Below are 22,710 nucleotides of genomic sequence, written 5' to 3'. Positions count from 1 at the left end.
TTGCCCGAAGGCAGCTGGGATAGGCTCCAGCATTCCGTGACCCTTGTGAGGATAAGTGGTAGAAAATGAATGAATGAATGAATAAAGGACGTGCTTGATTAAGTAACTGATTAAAATGTGTCTCTTTACTTTTCGTTGAAGAAATGATCAGTAAAGCCATAATAGGTCACTCAATAATCGCAGCGAGTTTATTTGTGTCGCAGTGTCAATAATGGAACAAAATGACATGAAGTCCAAAGCAAGCACACAAGGATATGATTGCAGACCAACACCTGTTACTTTGGAGGTTTGGGGGGGGGGGAGGGCATAAACTTACATAAGGTGATACGGGATACAAATGTTGCATCACATTTTCCCTGTCAGCCTCCCTGCCGCTGTGTACACACTCCGGTCGTCAGTGAGCTTGTCAGGCTATTTTTGGCTTGAGGCTACACATTTTCCAAGATAACATATGGAAAGGAACAACATTCAGCTTCACATGTGGCCAGCATCAGGGAAGTGGAGTAGAGCTCTTACACTATGTAAAAGATGTTCCTCGCAATATTCTCGGCCGGGTCATCTCTGCTTCAGTAGTACATGACTCAGTAGTCACAGGTGAGTCAAGTCATTGAAGCAGGTGAAATCAGCTCACGACATATTCGAAACCGTCTCTCGTTCGAGAATTCCGCTCCTTTTGCATGTAGGAGGTCACATTTATGGAGGAAAAGCCTCATCAGGACTGTAGCTATTCATGTGGAAGGGAGGTGGTGTCAACAACACCCCCCTGGCAGGCTTCCTGTCTCCTCGCTGGCTTTTTTGATGAGGCAATTTCCTCAAATGCAGAGCAGACACCTTTGCATTGACACGTGCATGGCGTTTTAGGGGCTAGTCCCACGGAAACGTTCAGGAAATTGTGTTCTGGGTGTCCAGAAACTGTATTTTTCAGAGTGGAAAAATATGAAAACGTCAATTTGACCAGACTTGAGCTTCGATGACAAGCCAACGTAATAAGGATAATTCATAATGCCGCCTACAGAGAACATACTAACTCCTTATTTCTAAAATCACAAATACTTCAACTTGCTGATATAGTTCATCTTCAAACAGCTAAAATAATGCATAAGGCTAAAAATAACCAATTACCTAAAAATGTAATCCAATACTTCTCTACAAGAGAGGAGAAATATGATCTCAGGGAAGAACTAAATTTGAAACACTTATGCATATGCTAGGACTACGTTAAAAAGCCATAGCATTTCAGTATGTGGAATCAAACTATGGAATGGATTGAGTAAGGACCTCAAACAATGCACAACGATGAGCCAATTCAAGAAACAATACAAGCAGTGTTTGCTAAATACAAGGATGAAGAGTCTTCAACCAGTCATGATGTGCTATATATATCACTATATTAACACTTACTATGGTACCCATTATGTCATTGGATGGTCATATCACCTCGTACTTCGGTACGAGGTACATTATTTAAAAAAAAAAAACAAAAAAAAAACCTTAAACTGTATTATGGAAAGCAGGAAGTGAACAAATGTAACAGTTACTGATTGTAAAAGGACCAGATGGAGGGGTAGGATTTAATAAGCTTTGCTTCTTCCTACTCCTTTTGGACATGTGGAACTGTGAACTGATTATGGGATGCATTCAATTGTAATCTGATGCATGTTCAAATGAAATTAAACCATTACCATTACCATAATATTTGACTATTTGGAATGACATGGCTCAACCCAGCCAACGTTCTCCTGGTATTTTGTTGTTATACTCCATAATAACTCGCAGAAGTATTTCTACTTCTCATAATTCAAGATGAGCCTCGGAATCTGAGATAGGCAAGATGGGATAAGCCTCCCCAAAACAAGAAGAAAGTTCAGCACAGCCAGAACGGATATATTTCCACTCTCCTTTTACGTCTTCTCGGGCCATGGAGAAGAAACAGTAAAGAATCATTTTTATTGTTCTTGTTTAGGAGCAGTAAATGTGACTTCTGCCAAACTTTTCATCCCAGGAGTGAGAATTTAGAGAAAGTTTGAAAGGGGCTGAGTGTTGTTGACATGCAGGTTGGGTGGCTATACCTCATTGTCTGCTCCATCTGTCTGGCTTTATCTCATCTTACCACCCCCACCCTCGGTCCGACCCCCTCAGTGAGCTCACACCCTCCATTGTAGGCCACTCCCCCCCGCAAGCTGGCAGACGACCAGGCAGATTGCAGATTCCACCCACAGCAACTGGTGTATCTGTCCACACACACATGTGCTCCGAGGCCAAAACACGTCCAGAATGTCAGCATCTGCTAGCATTGGATACACAACACTAGCACAAAATGGTATCCCATAGGGTTCATTTGTACTTAGCAGTCAATCGCCTGTTGGGATAAGCGATGTGACACAGGAAATGATTGGTCAATTGCTCCGTCAGTTTTTCTAAACTGGTCCGTCCACAGTCCCGTTGAGTTCCAAAGATTAAGTGGAGATACTGAAGCTGCGAGTACACTGCACATCAACAAACATGTCGTTGGTTAGGATCCCTACTGCTTGTCTTTGAACAGGTTTGGTTGCTGGCACAAACCATGTTGACCTTTTTTTTGATTTGGCACCCATTTCATCCGAGAGAGAAACTTGATAAACACCCTCTTGAATGAAATTAAGCGGGTTTCGTGCACACATCAAACATAATACTCTGAAAAACAAACAATTCAATATTTGCACGCAATCATGTTCTAAGCCGGCTTGCTGTGTTTGCTGCTTTCACGTCCTCATAGCATATTATTCATTGTGTTCAGCTAAAAAAGTAAAACTGCATTTTAGCTGGTTTTGTGCTATTCCATTGATCTACACACAAACATGTACTGACAAAGACCGCAAACAAGGGATGTAAAATTTGAAACGTTCAATTAAAATTTCCCAAAAACTGAGTAGAATACATTTATAGAGAATGATGCATTCTAGTTGTGCTGCATTCGAGAGAACGAAAACAGAATCAGACCAGGGTTAGCAGGTACTTGAATCAACTTATATACAGTATTAGCCAAGTGGAAACTGTCAAATAAAGTAGGACATACAGGAAATGCAGTCTCCCCATTTTGGCACTTTTAATGTACCCATCTAGTTGAGAAAAAAACATAGCCTTTATCCCCTGATAAAGTCCTCTCACCCAGCTAATAATTTAATGGTATTCCAAAGTAGGCCATGCATACGCAGCCTCAAAGAGGACTTTCATGTTCCAGTGCGCTTCTTCAGTGGGCATAGTGCATCCATACCGTGAAATATTGACATTTTCATCGTTCTACATGAAAGCGGAATAGAAGCAGTAAAGATTGGAGATTCCTGTTTAGCTGAAACTAAAACTGGTTCTAATATAGGACAAATGCGTATATGCTATATTTTTATCTTGTTTAATTGTTCCACTATGCAAAACGCCGTACCGTACCGTATTTTCTGGACTATAAGTCACTCCGGAGTAGTATAAGTCGCACAATGCCAAAAATGCATAATTAGGTAAAAAAAAAAACATACATAAGTCGCACTGGAGTATAAGTCTCATTTTTTGCGGTTAATTCATTTTACAAACTACTTGACCAAAACAGACATTACATCCTCTTGGAAGGCAAGTTCTAACAATGAAAGAATAGAGAACAGATTGAATAGGTGTAAGATATGCTAACACAATGGTTATTCAGCTACACGAAACATAAACATGAACAGAAAAGGTGTCCAGTGTTTATGTAACATGAACAGTTTTTTCATATATAAATTGCTCTGGAGTACAAGTCGCAGGAACAGTCAACCTATGAAAAAAGTGCGATTTATAGTGCGGAAAATACGGTAGGTACATTTTCTCACTGTAAACCTTCGCCTTGGTATGCCCTCTCAGAAGGTCAGTGTCTTGTGTTTGACATTTCCAGCTATGAAACCCAACGTGTGCATTCCGGGGTCATTTTGGCAACGTTGATTATAGATGATCCTCTGCGGTGCCCCGCAGCATTTTACATCTCGATGCGTCAGTACCGACACCCATGGATCAAAAACCAGAAATATGCCAACAGAGGACAGAACGAGTAAACAGCATGGACACACAAGATTTCACAGAAGAGCGAAGAGAAGTCACAGCACTGCGACAGAAGCTACCTTATAAAAAGGTCAGCAGTTCTTTTTCACATGGATTGGAATACTCTGTTTTTTTGTTCCAAAACATTCCCAGCTGTGTCGGAGAGCCATTAGGAAGCCAAAGGTGTGTGAGAAAAGGTAGACCGCGTGGGAGATTTTAAATATATATATTGAAGAACTGCAGATGTTTCCCTTGTGAAAGCTATTATGAAGTTGAATCCGCCAACCCACGTACTTAATCATGTTCACAGCACACTGGGAAATTTCTGTTTACTCGCCGTTCTGTTCAGTCCATGATAGCAAGCATGGAGAGAAAACATTTCTCTCCACGGCGATTAATTTCATGTGTATTTTCACCCCCCCACAACACAAGTAGGCCAACGGAGAACACGTACCATAGCGCAGGAATGCATGGCATGGGAGCAAATATACCTCCAGCCCCCCACAACCACGTACACCGGCTGCTAACAGCTGCGAGTAAGCCGCCCTGGCCTTGACTGACTGATGCAGGAGACCCACTTCTTCCAATCGTGCCAAAGGAGAAACAGACTTTTGGGGTGTTGTGGGCTCAAGCATGGAAGGATTGGGAAGTACAAGCTAAGACCAGACCAGGATGCTACAAATCAGTATAATTCAGTTACTAGAAAGCAGGGATTGTGGAGGCAGACCACTTGGACAAAGCGGCTGCAGCTTGTTTTGTAATTGTGACGCCAAATCCCCAAACCAAGAACTAAACGAGAGCCTAGACAGCGGCTAAGCAATGGCTAGACTGACTGACATCTGTGTCGGTACTGTGGCATTGTTAATATATTTAATATTATGTCTAAACAAAGACAAATGACATGAATCACCAATGGGTCATCCTTCCGAGGATGCGCTTCCACCTTAGTTTTTACAGATCAACAAGCCTTAAGTTTAAATGTATGTGTGTATCTGCGCGTTAGCTAATCCAGTATCCGTATCGACTTATGTGTCTGTCTGATCCCAGACTCCCCACACATCTAATCCCAGCATCCTTCTGTCCAACCAAAACACTGTGCCACTGTCTGTCGGCCGTCGCGTGTGTTTTGGGGATTAATAGCTCTAAACATTGTTGGCTTCAATCAGTTTCATACAGTAAATGAATGGGTGTCCCGCCTTAATCCACTTCCCCCGGGCCCAGCAGCCCACTTAGAGGGGTTAAAACCTCCATCCCTTCAGAGACAAATCGATGCACCGGCGGAGTTCAGCAGACCTTTTTCCATTAGGACACCTCTTCATCACCATATGTCCATTTTTTAGAAAAGTGTTCTGTGGCCACTGAAAAACATTCAGTTGATTATTTTCCTTGCAAGCGACATTTTCTATAAAATCCGGCCTAGGATGTTCTGGTAAGAGCTGAAAGGCTCATCTGGATCCAGATTGCACAGTTATTAGCAATTCCACACTGAAAATTCGAATTAAAATCATATCAGATGATCTTGTAAATTTGTTGCGCTTGCAGTACGTAGCATCTTAGGAGATTTTGCTCTCTTCCAAAGAAGAAATGCTGGACAAATGTCCAAACCTTTGCTCTCTGAGTGCTCTTCTTCTCATACAACTGCTAATTCTCACTTCATGTCATCTTGCCTCTAATTGGAAGGGCCAATGCTTCAAATAAATGGAGTTCATGCCGCCTCGATGGGGCGCGCGTCGCTAATGCTCGCCAAATCTAAATGCTATGCGATGGTCCCACTGGCTGCTATGGAAACTAAAGGACATATGAAGGTTGTCTCACTTCAAGGAGGCACTAATACATGCATGCAGCAGGCTGTGGGGAGGCCCACCTGGAGATGAAATGAGGCAAGCAGAGGAGGAGGAGAAGGAGATGAGGCTGCGGTGGGTGGGTTGGTAGTGGGTGGGAGGGGGGGCTGATGAGGCAGATGGATGCAATACGCTCACTGGCACAATGTCCCAAGGGGCACAAAGCCTACTAGACTGTTTCCCTGGATTCAGTGAGCGTGTACTAAGAGACAATCCCATCTTTAGCTTGACTGCGTCCACACCTCCCATCAGCCGCTGTCTGGACTTCTTCTGAATTTTCTCAACTCGGCGCGCTGGGATTTTCTGTCTAATCCCTCAATGCGATATGCAAAGAACCGCCAGATCAGTGCCTGCAGCGCGAAAACAGACCAGCAGAAATGACAGCCCTTTCAGTCGCGATGACCATGAATATTAAAGTAACAGAGAGACACTCTGCAGACATTTACATTGGCATGTGCTCTGTATGAAGATGTATGACTCCGTGCATGCGCCTTATAGGTGTTGCACCTCCTGTAATATGCATCAGAGTGCCAAATCAATCTATCCGCATTGCCTATGAAATGTGATGTCAAATGAAAATGGTTCTGACCCTGAGGTCTATTGTAACATCGCTGCTTTTACGCGTCCTTGAGTCCAAGTGGTTCACTAAATCACAAAATGCAAAAGCGGATCGTTGAAGCAGACCAATCGAGAATGGTGAGGAAATTAATTTGACAGAACAGAGCAATTTGAAAAAGGGCGAAAAAGTCCTTGGTTGACATTTCAATCAAAATTTGAGGAAGGTGTGCGATGGATAAGTTGGTATGAAAACCCTGTAAGCTATCCATCCATCCATCCATTTTCTATGCACTAGGGTCGCCAATATGCTGGAGCCTATCCCGGCTGTCTTTGGGCAAGATGTACCCTGGACTGATTGCCAGCCAATCACTGGGCACATAGACAGGCAATCATCCCACATTCATACCTATGGACAATTTAGAGTCGGTAATTAACCTAACCGGAGTACCCAGAGAAAACCCACAGATGCCCGAGTGGAGAATCGAACCCAGGTCTTCCCGATCTCCTGACTGTGTGGCCTACATACTGTAACCCTGCAGCTAATGTTCTGTTATGAAGTCTAAATGTGTCATATTTCCAGACTAGCAAACAATAAAACAGGAACTTCCACGCTGGAATAAGAACCTACAAGATTACAGACAACCTTTTAAAATCGATACATGAGCATGCAGTATTTTACTAGCATCCGTTCCGTCTTCCCTGAGGTCTACAAAGTGTAAAGAAAGGCTATAGATCATACAAATGGACCAAAGCTTCAGCTATCCCATCCTTCCACCTCTTTGTTGTGAACGGCGTATGCACACAAGGACACTGGTACGTGATTCCCCGTCCCTCTTTTGGCCCTGACATTGTGCATTCATGCCACGGCCCTTTTGCTTATACAATCAACTCTATTCTGCAGTTTTACTGCAATTTCTGTGATTTTGTAGACTGCACTACATTGCACGTGTGCATGCTTGGAATTGTACCGGGCCCTAGACCACTGATTCATGCGCTCCCACTAGACAAACGTGCTATGCTAATGGTGTTAACGGTGTCCACGATGGTATAGTAGAGACTGAAGTCGGAGTTTGTGGTCGGAAACAGTGACTAAATGAATCCTAATAAACCTGGAAAAATGCGGAGACAAAGACGGCATGTCACAGATACCTTCACCTTCGCTAATGAGTATTTAAGATGTCATTCCAGGGAGGCCTTATGACGCTTTTCCATAGATAAGGACATGGAGCAAGTGATGGGATCGTGACGATCCGACGTTCCGTGGAGGGATTTCTTTACAGCTTCCTTCCAAATAAGGACGAAAGGAGGGCGAATGTCCGCAACAGGGTGAAACTTTTCACGCTACATTTTCCCGACAAGTGTTTTCGACCATAGGGGAGCGCAGACTCAGCTCTACCACTAATGCATGTCTGTCTTCAGCCTCCCCCTCCGTGCCACACAAACACACAGAAACGAGGTCAGAGTGTCATAAATGTCTCTGTTGCGTGTCCTCTGGCACTTAAGTGAAGTGTGTATATGCGTGGGTGTCGGTCATTGTGTGTGTGTGTTTTGTCGAGGTTACTGTCAGGGCATGGGTGGTCATTTCTACGCATTATTCGATTGGCTGTGTGAGGCGAGTTGTTGACGAAGGGGAATAGACCCCCTGCAGACTGTAGCTACTGCACCAGACAGTCGCACAAACATACACACACCATTAGTCCTCGAGCTTCACCCCCCACTCCCCAGCCCGACGTGCCTTGGCCAGCTTTGTTACTATGCAGACACACTCCTGGCCTCCCGCTTTGGCAAGCTCACTTATGGCGCTCCTAACAAGTTGACAGATGTAGGGCACTACGGGGCGACTGCTGAACAAAACCACTATTTCTCCTTTTTTTTTCCCCCAAACACAATCAGCAGTGACCTGTGATAATTCACAGAACAAACATGTTTTGATAACTTAGTGCCAATTATTTGGTGCATGAGTGCTAGATGATTGAAAGACTGCAAGAATCATATTCAGGGACTCAAGGAGTCTGCATCATTATGCAGAAAAATGGGGCTAAGTCTGTATCTGTGCATACAAATAAGAATAAGACACAGTCACATGTTTGCGCTAATTGTATTATCACGCATGAGTATATTTCTGGATGCGACGTGAGGACGGCTTGATATTTTCTGTATGTGATGGTAATGGTTTACGCGAAGGAAAGGATGCGCTTGTCACTTTGTGTTTACAAGATGATTACGGCAAGAGTGCATGCAAGTACCAATCAGGATTGCGAGACGGGAAAAACTATTCGCATAAATAAACGTATAATTTGCTTTTCTTCTCAGGAACCGCTTCAGGATTTTTACGACAGCACCCACACGAGCAAGGTCAAGGTCTCCTTCCAGTGATTGAAATCCACCTTGATTGCCGTTGTAAATTATTCATTGACGCTCCCATTTTTGCAGCGAGCATCCCTGAGCTGAACACAGAATGCTGATGGACAATGCAAAATTAATTATCACATCGGATAAAGGGATTCTAAAAACCGCAGAGCTGAGACGTGTAGATTTGTTCAAAATGAGGCATCAAATATACATACTAAAAGGTTAAATAACAGATTTTTTCCTGTTCAAACAGGAAATCCTGATTTAGCTAAGGCAGACTCTGATGCATCAAGGCCAGCCAAGCGTTTCTATGGTGACCCTCACCTTGAGGCAATGTTCCGCCAATCTCAAATGTGATATAACACAGCTTCAATTGTTCAGTGACGTGACCTTGTGTTGATCAAGCTCACCATTATTGTCGCATTTACGCAGCGATTTTCCAGGAAGAGGTGACATAGGGAACATTTTTACTGCCGCACAGGCTGGACTTTTCTTGGACTTTACAGCTGCACGCATGACCACATTAATTTGACGTGTGAGCAACTAAGGTTCATTAGTCAATTAATATATTTGATACTCTGACATCTGCAAAATTAGTATAAACCGGGATCCATACTGTGCTAGTATGTTTTATTGGTAAGTATAGAAATACTAAGGATAAAGTTATGTGCCAACTAGTCAGCAAGCTACATGTTATTGGATTTGGTAAGGCTAGATTTTGACCTGTAACTCCCTCATCTTGTCTCAAACTAATAAGGACTGTAAAGGATTAATGTACTGGGCATAGATAGAAGCCTTTTGTTTCCAAGCAAACACCAAAATCTTGGTTGCTATGATGAATTAACACTCAACATTTCATACAGACGTCCATCACCGAACACGTTATGCCCTACAAACATGTCCTCCCCTTGAAGATAGCAATCAGACATGGCCAATTCAAATATCAAGTATTTATCCATCTTGGCCATGTTGCCTGAGTCAAGGTTAAAGCTGTGACCTTACCAAAGAATCAGTGGAGGCTGCTGTGGAGGTGCAAATGAACTTTTGGGACATGACAGCGTTTGTCAATGACATCAGGCACACAAAAAGGCGAGTGACAATGAAGAGAACAGGAACTGGGATTTAGACCGAGCGGGGGATAGAGGAAGGCGATAATAAATGTCGAACAAGGGAGGAAAGTCAAGAGGAAGGAAGGATGCTGGTAAGTTGGCAATGGACGCAGATGGGGAACGGGAGACGATGACCGGATTACCGAAAAGGTCAGATAGCTGCGTGCAAACATCCAAACTAGATGATGCGCAGACAAAGCATGGAGATGAAGCAGAGAGAAGGAGGCGGCGTAATCAAACATGAGGATTAGTTCCACAAAATGTTGCCACCCATGGCGGCACCTGGGGCAGGATGGAATCTGGGTTAAAGAGGATTGTTTGGCTACTGTACTGTACTATCACATAGCTGTATGAAAAGGGAAGTACACATACTAGGTAGGTCAGTACATGCAGTAACTGTGATTTATTAATCCTGTTGGGCAACTAAGGAATGAAGGCATGAGACAAGTTTTGATAATTGGAATAAAATTACCTGCCCCCCCAAGTGCTGCATTTCTTGTCAAAATTCCCAAAGTGTCTCATGCCTGACATAATGAATTTTTTGGAGTTGGTGCCTAGTTAGCTTTTTTTATGCGCTTGCACCATTCCAACGCTAATCCCTCAAATTAAACCCTCTGGTGGGGCAAACAAGTCCAAAGTTTCAGCTGTAGACACAACAAACAAACCAACTAAAAATGCCCTATGATATTTTTCATCACACATGGAGTCTCATATTTTTTTTCGTGCCATCATATTTGCTTCGCCAATGCCCAAAAAGTGTAAAGACATGAAGCATTTTAACTGTTGTGGCACAAACGTCACATGCTAGCACATTTTCAAGTGCTCAGAAATGTCTGTCAATATTCACAATCAAGCAACGCCGGGCGTCTTGAGGAGCCCAGAAGCTGATTACAGAGGCAGCAGGCAAACAATGGACCAGCAGTATACTGGCAAACTATTTACTTCCCACTAGGAACTTCAAGGCAGCACACACAATGCCTGCTCTACAGATAGTCTGCACTTACTAAAGGGCAGCTTGACAACTAAACACTCATTGTTAACAGAGGACCAACAGAAAGGCTTATTATGATAAACACCGGAGGTTTTGTTTGGCGTGGCCGGACAAAGAGAAAACGGAAGAACATGGAGGTCTCTTTGCTAAATTTGTGCAACATTAAGTAAAGTCATGTAGCTTAGACCGTCAAAGTAAATTCTATGATCTGACAAAATTGGTACGTTGCGATGATGCCGACAAATAGTGTTACTAATTTAATAATCACTCCATTTGATAAACAAAAATTCTGCATCTGCCTTCTTTCTGTTTGCGTTTGGTTTCGACTTTCCCAGCAGCCCGTGTAGGCGGCAAACCTCAAACAAAATCCATTATGCCTCCAGTTCTTCAAGATCAACAGTATACTAAATCATTCCGACTGGAGATGTAGTCACCAGAGGACATGCAGCAGCGGATGCGCGGTATGTTGACATGAAATCTCAAATAAAGTATGTATCTGTGTTGCCTTCTGATGACGTACTTTTGCATCTTTAATGCAGAAGCTGTCAACCGGCATCTCGCACCAAAAAGCAGACAAGAACTCCTAGCAAATTCCAGATGTCATGGCAACAGTGCGACAGAATAGCCGCAAGCCCACTCAGTCATCGCTGAAGGTTGTCAGCGTGCATCACGCCGTCTCGTCGCCGACTAGCAGTAATCACTTCGTCCTGTCTTGACGACGAATCTTTTGCTCCGCTTCCTCATGTCTGTGTTTTCTTTTTCTTTCTGGTGGCAGTGAGCGGCACCCGGAGAGAGAGGAGGCATAAATCTTACAATTTTCTTCTGAGTATTAAAGCGCTCATTTGTGGCACCACATCACGGGAGTGTATGGAATAGAAGCTTTTGAACAAGTTTCGAACACTGGAAAGGATGATGTGAATATTGCATTTATAGTGACTCATTTTGCGGAAAACTTTGTACGATTCCCGAGTTAATTCTTGCAAGATCACAATGCTGACATTAAGCAGCAAAGCCCTGGGCTCAGGCGGCTGACAGATCAGACGAGACAGCTGGTGAGATTCGCGAGGTGTGCTCAAGCGGAGCTCTCTGCCTCGGAGGCCATGTCTCAGGATGATTTGATTTTTTTTTTTTTTACAATTTTTTTTTTAATGCTGACTCCCTGCAGACAGTCATATTTGTGTCTGCACATTAGGGGACCCTCGATTGTAAAGGTCGGACCATTGTAAAGCAAATGTCAGCAAATAAAAACTTTCTGCATGGATGTAAACAACACACACAGTCAAACAGCTGGTGATGAACATGCTAACCCTACAGCAGGGCTGCTTGTGTAATCACAATCTGGCCATGTTCCAAGCGAGGACGGTGGCCGTGTTTGTGCGTGTGAGCATTCGCATAATGAACGTATTAAAAAGGTCATCAGGCCAGTTAACATTCGGTCATTACGGAAATATTACAATATCGAGGAACAGTAGCTCCTGACTAGTGTTCCGTATGCTTTTAAAGAACTAGGCCTACTTTTTGACATTGAAAAACTCTAATCCATCATTTTCTTTCTTTTTTTTTTTTTTTAAGTAACGGGTTAAGGGTCACAAGGCCTGAGGATAAAATGATGTACGTTTAACAGTGTGTGTGTGTGTGTGTGTGTGTGCAAGAAAATCAGTATGTTACTTAGCTCCAGCCGTTGAGTGGGAAGTTGGAAACAAATGTGGTTATGAAATTGTGGGTTATGCAAACACACAAGCACATGCAGACAAACAGTAAAGTGTGTTTTGAGGCCCTGCAAGTGAGGCATGTTTGTCAAAAGATCATCTTGCAGTCCGGCCTGTTATGGTAATGGTTTCATTTCATTTGAACATGCATCAGATTACAATTGAATGCATCCCATAATCAGTTCACAGTTCCACATGTCCAAAAAGGAGTAGGAAGAAGCAAAGCTTATTAAATCCTACCCCTCCATCTGGTACTTTTTACAATCAGTAACTGTTACATTTGTTCACTTCCTGCTTTCCATAATACAGTTTAAGGGTTTTTTGGTTTTTTTTTTTTAAATAATGTACCTCGTACCAAAGTACGAGGTGATATGACCATACAATGACATAATGGGTACCATAGTAACTGTCAATATAGTGATATATATATATAGCACATCATGACTGGTTCAAGACTAACTAATGTAACTGCTAACAGCCCCATTGCTAATATGCATTAGTGCTAATATGTGACAAGGACCGGTACCCATGATTCTGAAGGCCCTGGGCAAATTACATTGATATGGCAACACAGAAAAGCTTAACCTTGATTGGACAAAAAAAATATTTTTTACATAAACTAGCCAAGAAAGGCGGTGTTGACGGGCCTATTATTAGTAAAAATAGTGCATATTTAGAAGATCGCCATTTCTATGCCAACTAGGAAAGTTCCTGACTATTAAAGCTATTTACATGAATGACAATATTTACTTGTACTTTTACTTGTATTTACAAAGCAGATCTGCACCCAAATGATATACATTTGGTGCTGCTGTGTGTTCATGTTATTCTTCTCTGACTTGCTCTGTTATTCGCCACAAAAGGCAAATAACATCTCTTCTGGGGCCCGACTGTGTGATTAAAGAGCGTGTTTGATAATGGAGGGGCTTTGCGCTGCAATACTTGCTGTTGTCTAGAGTGCAGTTACATTTGCTGGGAGCTAACAGCCGAGCTCCTACTTTCGCCTGCATCGTTTTAGCTCTTTGCTAACGGGAGACCGATTGAGGTGATGCGACAAGCACACGCATGTATTCCGCTGTTTTTGTTTTGTGCTGCAATTACAGCCCACCGAGGAGGAGGAGACGGTTCTGTCTCAGCCCGCATTTCATCCAAATCATAATGAAGCGCGTGGAACAACACAACCAGAACAGACATGTTGGGTTTTTTCTTTGACTTTCTGCAGAAATTCACCAAAATATTAGCAACGGCTTTTGATTTGATTTACAATAACACATAATTTGGGATGCAGATTTTTTAGGTGCAGGTGTACCTAATGTTGTGGCTATTGTTGCATGAGTCAAGGCACAGTTTTTTTTTTGTGTGGATTGTTTATTGACCTCTGGCTCTTTTTCTGCATATGCAAATATATTCCCTGCAGGAGTTTAGTGAAGGAGTCACTAAGCAACCACAGATATCAGCTGCGATCAGCCAGATAACATTGAAATGTCGCTGTTAGATTGCCGACGACTGTGATCCACTTTCAAGAGCATTTTTAACAGGACCCATTGTACACTTTCATAAGCATTTGGAACATTTTACTTCCTGTGTTTTAAATCATCCACTTTCATAAACATTTTACTCACCTGATTTCACATCGTACACATTCATAAGCATTTCATACATTTACCTACCGTGTTACACATCATACACTTTAATTTCAAAAGGTCAGGGTTACCTACCGTGATTTAAAGCTACGACGGTCTCAGCTGTCTCAGGCAAAGCCTATTATAAATGTTCGAATAAAGTTGTAAATGTATGGCCACTTTATTCTCTGAAAATGTACAACTTTATTCTTGTAATATTACTTATTTTACACATAAATTTATGACATTATTCTCATACATTCATAACTTTATTCTTAAAGTCTCAGATTTCTCTTTTTTATGTGGCCCTAATATGCCATCGTATAAATCATCCACATTCATAAGGTTTTAAAACATTTCACTTACCGTGTTGAACATCATCCAAACTCACAAACATTTGTAACATTTTACTTACTGTGTTCATGGTCCGCTTTCACAGTGAAATTAAACATTTTACTCCCCAAATGTGATCCAGCTATGCAATTGCACCTCATGTCGGACTAAAATGCTGATCAGAGGTTCAATTTATGTACAAAAGTATCAGAATAAAACAGCTACAGGAAGTTAAATGTGAAGAAAATACCCTGCCAAAATATGTGTCCAACTCCCAAGACATTTCTACATCAACAATGAACATTGATAATTGAAAATGTAATAGACACTGCGGCTGAAAAACTACCTCACTCTTTTGAGGCCTAAAGTAAGCATTTCCAAGCATAAAAATGGCAAAATTAACTAAAATACAAATACAAGGCAGAAGAAGCATCTTCATTGTGAATGTAGTAATCTACATTGACCACTAGGTGCCAGTAATTGTCTGGTGAGACAGGCCTTGCCATTAAGATACCCTAGGGAACACATTTACTGCTCAAGCAAGCTGATTTATTCATGTTTTAAAGGACTTATTTACTGTTATTTACTATTATTTGGTTGATTGGGTAATATGAGTTTAAAGCTATTTCAAACCGCCATTACAATACATTGATATATTGTAATGATATAAGTACGCTGGCCAGAATAAAAAAAGGAAAGTGTGAGTATCTTATGTCTAATATGTAGTCTGATTATATGTACTATATTGGGTAATACAGTAAAGGTGACTATAGGGGTGTTAGTTATTTAGTGTCTTGAGGGCTCTAATCATGTTAAAACCTATATTCAGAAGATTATAAACAAATTTTCTATGCTCTAACTACAGACATTTATCAATAGAGTGCTACTTTGTGTATAAGAACCAATTCACTGCAATAAACAAAGGGGGACTGTAGCACCACACAACACAGATAATACTAATAACGTTTCTTATCTTTTAGGTGTCAGCGTGTGCTTGAGTCAGTCACCTGCTATTGTGCTTCTTTCCAGGAGTTGCAAAAACCATGGACGCCTGTGGGAAGAGAGCACATTTTGCATTTCAGCACTTTTTTAGTGGTGGGATCAAGGGGCTAATGAGAGTTCTGCTGGGGGTGCCTCACAAACACTCACGGAACCATCTGCTCGGAGCGCATTAGTTAGCGAGCTCCTTCAGAACCATCGTGGGAGCTACTTTATACAGTACGAATGGAATACTAATGAATGACAGGTCATTGTAACTTATGGAAAATGTAAAACATACTAGGAATGGTCCAACACTGTGCTAATATGTTTGATACAGTTTCTGGTCGAATTACATTTCATACTTGATATATTAGTTCTGTGCATGTGTCAAAAACATTGTTGCAAAAAACCTTACCTTTAGGGTCCGGCCGCCATCTTTTGCGGTCATCTTGTTTTCAAAAGAACATGGAATTGCACTTCCCAGGAATGCTGTGGGGAGATAACAGGACAAATACGAGCCAATATTATCAACATGATCATAAAGGAGATGAAATGTAAACAAACATGCCACATCTTGTTCCTTAACCAAACTTTTTGATCCGTATTTCTGCCTCGCAACCTGCAAGCGAGCACGTGCGTCACGGCCCGCAGTAACAACAAACCCTCTATTATCCCCCGGGAGATGAAACTCAAATCCCACAAAAGCCCACTCAAAAAACCCTGGCAACGCTGGTCTGCAGCGGCACGTCTCAGCCCGCCTGCTGTAAAAACACACAAAGAGAGTCATCACCTATTTGTTGTCAACTTAGAACGGGGCCTGTCTGCAAAAACCCCAAAACAAGATTGTCCAAACTTTTTCTAGCAAGGGCCGGTGGGGGGCAACATTTACTACACAAAATATGGCAAAACCAATGTGCTAAGCTATCTGGACAAAACATCCACAAAGAAATTAGTGTTATCATCATCATTACTAATCACTACATTTTATTTTTACAGCTTACCAACGGCCACAGGTAAAATGGCTGCAGTTTGAAAATGGCCTCTGCCCTGCACTTTGGACACCCCTCCCTTAAAATGAACAAATGGTTTGTCTGTGTGTTGCTGTCGATTAGTTAAGTATTTATGGATAAAACCAGTATTATATATCAGATTCATTTGACAAACAATGAACCTAAATGTGGAAAAAAGTGAGTGTTAATTTCGTGTGTGTTAGTTCTCTTTCAAAATTGGACATTTGTTTGAAAAGGGCGACATAAGACGTTTAATTGTATAACAGGAAATCTGTTAGAAATCCTTATTCACTGTTAAATCTCACCATTTTCACACTTTAAACGTCGTCTTCTCGCCCCCGGTCCAAAACTTTCCCACACGAGCCGCCTCTCCTCCCCGCCTTTCTCTTTGTTATGGTTTTTGCCTGCCATTGACTTCCGCATCGCAGCTCGCACGCCATTGGTCGGAGGCGGGTGGAATGTTGGCCAATGGGAACGCAGTTGCCAGGCAGCCTGCGCCATCTTTGGAAGGAAGGCTCACACGCACAGCTGTTCCATTGAAAAGCAGCGGGACGTCACAACAAAGTCCCGCACACTCATATTTGTCTCAAAAGGTTTTAAAAGCGGTGTTCGTTCATCAGTTCTACTGTTTTTTCAACTTGAAATTACATATTTTTCTCATTTATTTAGTTTTTCTATAGTGTTATTTTATTATCACTTCAAGATGTGAATGTAAACATATAGCATAGCACTACATTAACTGTATTGTATGACCACCTATTAACAGTCCACAATAGTATGTGATTTTTATTAAGGTATATTGGCGATTAGGGGCACAGATCTGCTTTGATAGCATAATTAAGTGACCCACATCACCAGACTGAGCATTGTTTGTCCATCTGTTCCCGAGTGGATGCAGCAACAATACAAGCCCCGTGTACATCCTGTACATTTCTCCACTGCCTTTCACACTTGTTGCCCCTTTAGATGGCAAATAGCTCGTTAAATGTTGCCGTGCAGGCATACAGACTCTTAAAATGTCATAAAAAAGCATACAAAGTGAATGGGTCGGGTCTGTTGATTGACATTCAGCGAGCTTTGTGTTCTTTTATGGCTAATGGCATCAATGATCGGCTATGCTCTCAATAGATTTCCAAGCATGAGTCACTCTTTTGGAACAATGGCGCTCCCACGATAGCCTGAGTTTGAAAAGACTGGCAGGAATCGATCGTAAAAAAAAAAAAATGCATATTATTCTGGCCTGTAGCCTACCATTCTAGCAGTTTCCTGGAAATGGTGACTGTGTGGTCAATTTTCTCCTGTGGCCTGACCTTGTTTGGATCAACCTGTTTGCAGGGCAGCGTGACCCGCCGGTTTGTTTCGCTTCATTAACAGCAAATAAAACTCAGTTTGGATAATCTTTATGCACATAAAAACACATTTGTATGGCCGTGGAGGAGTGTAAACAACCAATCCTGCTTCAAAACTCCCATTTCCAGCGCTCTTCCCTGCTTTTTCTCACAGTTGAATTTGTTGAAGGTCCTTTGGGCAGGGTTAGAACAACACGGGCGCCTTAATGACGACGGCTCGCAGCCTTGCAGGACGAGGTGAGGAATAATATTTGGATTTGAAAGCGCAGTAAAGAGGCTTTTCCTGCCTGCATCGCTCATTCTTGGACAAAAACACAATCTTCACTGCGAGACGGACAAAAACAAGATCAAAGACAACCACAAGGTGCCCCACTGGGCATCCTCCAATTGTTTATGTTGATGATATATATATATATATATGTAGAGTGTGTATATAAGAAGCAGGATAACACAAAGCTAAGCCCCGCATTGTGTGCAAGCCTAATATGCTTTTAGCCGACAAATTGATCGCAGTCTGTGACCTTTGGCCTTTGCCCCTGTTAACCCCCCCTCCTCTCTCTGCTGACGCTACAGCCAGCAGACAAGCTCCAAGCAGATGGGCTAGTTCAGTCAGTGGTGGGGGGGTGTTTAGGAGCAGCCTCGCTGTCAGTCAAGCTCTGTCTTGCTTCCCTGCCTTTTGTGATTTATTTTATTTTATTTTTGCTTGGACTTTTGTTTTCATTCTATTTACAGCTTAAACTCTACATTCAAGTGTGATGTTGAGGATGGAACTCCACTTCATATGGATGATTCTATGCATACTTTAAAAGCTGGAGGGCCTTTCTGATTAAGCGTTACAGCGCCCTCTGTTGCTTTGATACGTGCATGACACCCTGGACATGTCTTCATTAGAAGACCGTAATCTTCTTTTACTGCATTTTACTGCATTTTCTCATGTCTCCGAGCAGCACAATATTGATACTAAGTGTTACTGTGAATTAAGAATTTAGACTTAAACTTTATTGATACACAACGGAAATGCTATTGCTGTAGGTCAACTCCAGAAGAAAAATAAATCAAGCCTTATATTACTAAAATGCAATTTTAAAAAAAATGCTTATTTACAAATCATTAAAAAGACCCCCCCCCACCACCACCAAATCCTTGGTGTCTATTCCTCCATTGTAGCTCTTCACACTTCTCCTATACATGACATCACCTCCAACAGGAAATGAGATGCAATGTGTAAATAACCTCCTCCACTTCCTCCTCGAGTCTCCGTTTCCTGACTCTAGAGCTAGTCACGTGGTGTGTTGTTTTTAATCTCTCCCTCATGATGATAACGATTTACATATGTCATTAAAACTATTTCATCTACGGTGTTTTGCCAGTTGATGTTATGCAATATAATGATTCTTATTTGCTGGTTTCTGCTGGCCCCTAGTGGCTATTAGTAGAACTGCACTTCTTGGGCTTCGGTGGTTTTTTCTGTTTTCAATTCCATTGTTTGCCGCTAGAGGCCTGTATTGAGTAAGATCGTGTAAGTGAGTGGTTTCTGATTCATTCATTCATTCAATAATACTAAATAAAATGTAACCAACACAAGAACCAACAAAGGAAGGGCTGATTTGGGGAATACTTTTAATGTTGTGCTTATTAATTGACTTCATTTTTATCACAATAAGAAAGTGTAAAATATAATTAGTGTTGGTCCAGACATCTTGAAGTAAAGAAGAGGTCAAAGGTTATGCGTCTTTCAAGATGAGCATGTCAAGCCCACATGAGCACCAGGATGCTAATGTCTCATTCAAAGCACAGCAAACAGTTGCCACTGTAAAAAACCAATTGTCACCTCTGACTGCCCGGACCAAGAGTGCCCCCTTTTCCCACCATTCATCCCTTACAATCCCCCCCAACCTTTAGGGTAAGTGTGACAATCCTCTTCCACAAAAAAAAGTCATTTTGAAAGTGAAAAAGTCAGCATTCGGGGCCTGAATGCTGAAAATGCATCATTTCGTGCAGTGTGCAGTTCAAAGGTTGCCTCCATTTTGGTGCACGGCAGCTTTTGGCCTCTTTGGATCGCAGCTTTAGGGTCAAACGGATGATAACCCGCTCCGCTTCTACACAGAAAGAGTTAAACATCAGGTATGTGTTACCTTTAACTTGTTCTTGCTCCAAAAGAACTTCTGTTTGTACTCAAGTAAAACATATTGTATCTATCTGCGTATGCCTCAGATAACTTCCATTATGGGTCCATTATGGTTCGATGTCCTATCAACTTACAGTATGAGGTGCTCCAATCATGTGATTTCTCCCAGTCAATCAGCAAATAAACATTCAAAATCGCTAGATATAGCTAAATATAGTTCTTTATAATGATACAGAGCAATGAAAAAAGTAAACAAAACAAAGTATTTCAATATTTAATAAATTAACAATGGTTGTAAGAGGTACAAAAAAATCCAAAGGTATTTACATTTATGTAATTTACCATATATTATATATATATGACACAATTGAAAATGTGTTTTCATTTCATGTTTGCTAAATACTTTAAAATAATAAATAATATATAATAATATTAATAATAATAAAATAGGATGAAGAGTCTTGAACCAGTCATGATGTGCTATATATATATATATATATATCACTATATTGACAGTTACTATGGTACCCATTATGTCATTGGATGGTAATATCACCTTGTACTATTGGTATGTGACAAAAAAAATAAAAATACTAAAATAATAATAAAAAATAATTAAAAAACCAACATTAATAAAATAAAGTTAAAAAAAAATTAAATTATATAACGAAAGCAGGAAGTGAACAAATGTAACAGTTACTGATTGTAAAAGTACCAGATGGAGGGGTAGGATTTAATAAGCTTTGCTTCTTCCTACTCCTTTTGGACATGTGGAACTGTGAACTGATTATGGGATGCATTCAATTGTAATCTGATGCATGTTCAAATGAAATTAAACCATTACCATTATATTTATACATTTTTACAAATGTTTTCCATTGAGGGCCGCATACTGAAAATATCAAACGATGCCATGGGCCGTGATATAGATTTTTTTAATTTAGCAAAAAGACTTAATAAAACGAGCCACAGTCCACAAAACATCCCTGGATTATGTTAATTAATTTCATTGATTACAGTGACACTACTAAGAATTATTTCATTTCATTTCCAGCAGATGCAATGGAAGTCATGTTAATGATGATGATGATTCTACTTCCTGTGCGTTCCTCCATCTTACAAACCAGTAAGTTTATGAAATGATCTAATTTGGAATGGTTTCACTCAAAATATGACCATATTTTCTCATATTTTAGGACCCGAGAAGCTCCCTGCCACCGTTGTTGGCAACATGGACCAGATGGACATGCGTGAAGATGCATTGGCAGATGAAACAAAGACAGTAAACACAGAGGAGGAAGTTGATGCCAACCTTAGAGAAGACCTCATGAAGGAAGAACGAGAGAGCAGGCTGGTTGCAGGGATCCTTCCTCTTGAGACCCAACCTCCAATTTCACATGCGTTCCAACAACAACAACAACAAAAGGAAGAGCTTAGCAACCCCGTAGCGTCACTGAACACACTATCTGCTCAGCTGGGTGAAGAACCTGAGATCAACATCCACCGCCATGGTTCTCCTGATCATCTTCAAGCAGCTCTTGGCAATCCAGCGACTGATACCAAAGCCACTCTTGACTTGTCCCTCCCTCCTCTTCCCGTCAATCAAAAGTCAATTCCGCTGATAGAAGATGTCCTCACTGAGGTCCTGCAAAGTCCTGGACATTACTCCGAGCACACCCTTGCTGAAGAAGAAGAAGAAGACGGAATGGTGCAAAATCTACTGAGGACACCAGGAAGGAAGTACCACCAACATGTGGAGACAGAACAAAGTAAAGCTGTTAAAGTAGAAGAAGCAGCAAAGCCCAAAGAAGCTCAACTGACAAAGTTGAAGACTTTCCAAATACCGTCGATCAAGACTAAAAAAAACGAGAAGAAAAAGAATATTAAAAAACACCAAAAAACAAAGAAGACTCCAAAAAAGCAACATTTTCCTTACTTCCTGGACAACTACTGTCCTCCAGATTGTTCCTGCTATGGAGGGTAAGACACTGATGAGGGATTCAACACATTTTAGCTAGCTAGCTAGTTTTCTTGGTTGTTTCTATCGCATGTTGCCAGGCAGAGTTTGTAGGACTCGGCAGAACTACCATCCATCCATCCAACCATCCATCCATCCGTCCATCCGTCCGTCCATCCAATACACCCACTCCATCCATCCAGTACACCCACTCCATCCGTCCAGTACACCCACTCCATCCGTCCATCATCCATCCAATACACCCACTCCATCCGTCCATCCATCCATCCATCACACCCGCTCCATCCATCACACCCACTCCATCCATCCATCCAATACACCCACTCCATCCATCCAGTACACCCACTCCATCCGTCCATCCATCCATCCATCCATCACACCCGCTCCATCCATCACACCCACTCCATCCATCTATCCATCCATCCATCACACCCACTCCATCCATCCATCCAATACACCCACTCCATCCATCCATCCATCCAATACACCCACTCCATCCATCCAGTACACCCACTCCATCCGTCCATCCATCCAATACACCCACTCTATCCATCCATCCATCACACCCACTCCATCCATCCATCCAATACACCCACTCCATCCATCCAGTACACCCACTCCATCCGTCCATCCATCCAATACACCCACTCCATCCATCAAGTACACCCACTCCATCCATCCATCCATCCATCCATCCATCCAATACAC

General features: G+C 41.8%; 1 long non-coding RNA gene across 2 annotated transcripts in view; it reads right to left on the bottom strand.

Moving 5' to 3' along the window:
• Nucleotides 1-16,950, bottom strand: part of LOC131132029 (uncharacterized) — a 77,750-nt gene extending 60,800 nt beyond the window's left edge. For both annotated transcript variants that reach the window (XR_009130294.1, XR_009130295.1), the window contains exons 1-3: nt 16,853-16,950; nt 15,953-16,026; nt 15,564-15,607 (exon numbers count right to left, since the gene is read on the bottom strand). This is a non-coding gene — a long non-coding RNA (uncharacterized LOC131132029). The remainder of the gene's footprint in view (nt 1-15,563; nt 15,608-15,952; nt 16,027-16,852) is intronic.
• Between the last annotated feature and the right edge of the window lie 5,760 nt (nt 16,951-22,710).

The sequence above is a fragment of the Doryrhamphus excisus genome, chromosome 7 (assembly GCF_030265055.1).
Source record: "Doryrhamphus excisus isolate RoL2022-K1 chromosome 7, RoL_Dexc_1.0, whole genome shotgun sequence".
Lineage (NCBI taxonomy): Eukaryota > Metazoa > Chordata > Actinopteri > Syngnathiformes > Syngnathidae > Doryrhamphus > Doryrhamphus excisus.
The sequence above is the reverse complement of the archived record's forward strand: the minus strand, read 5'-3'. Positions and strand labels throughout refer to the sequence as shown.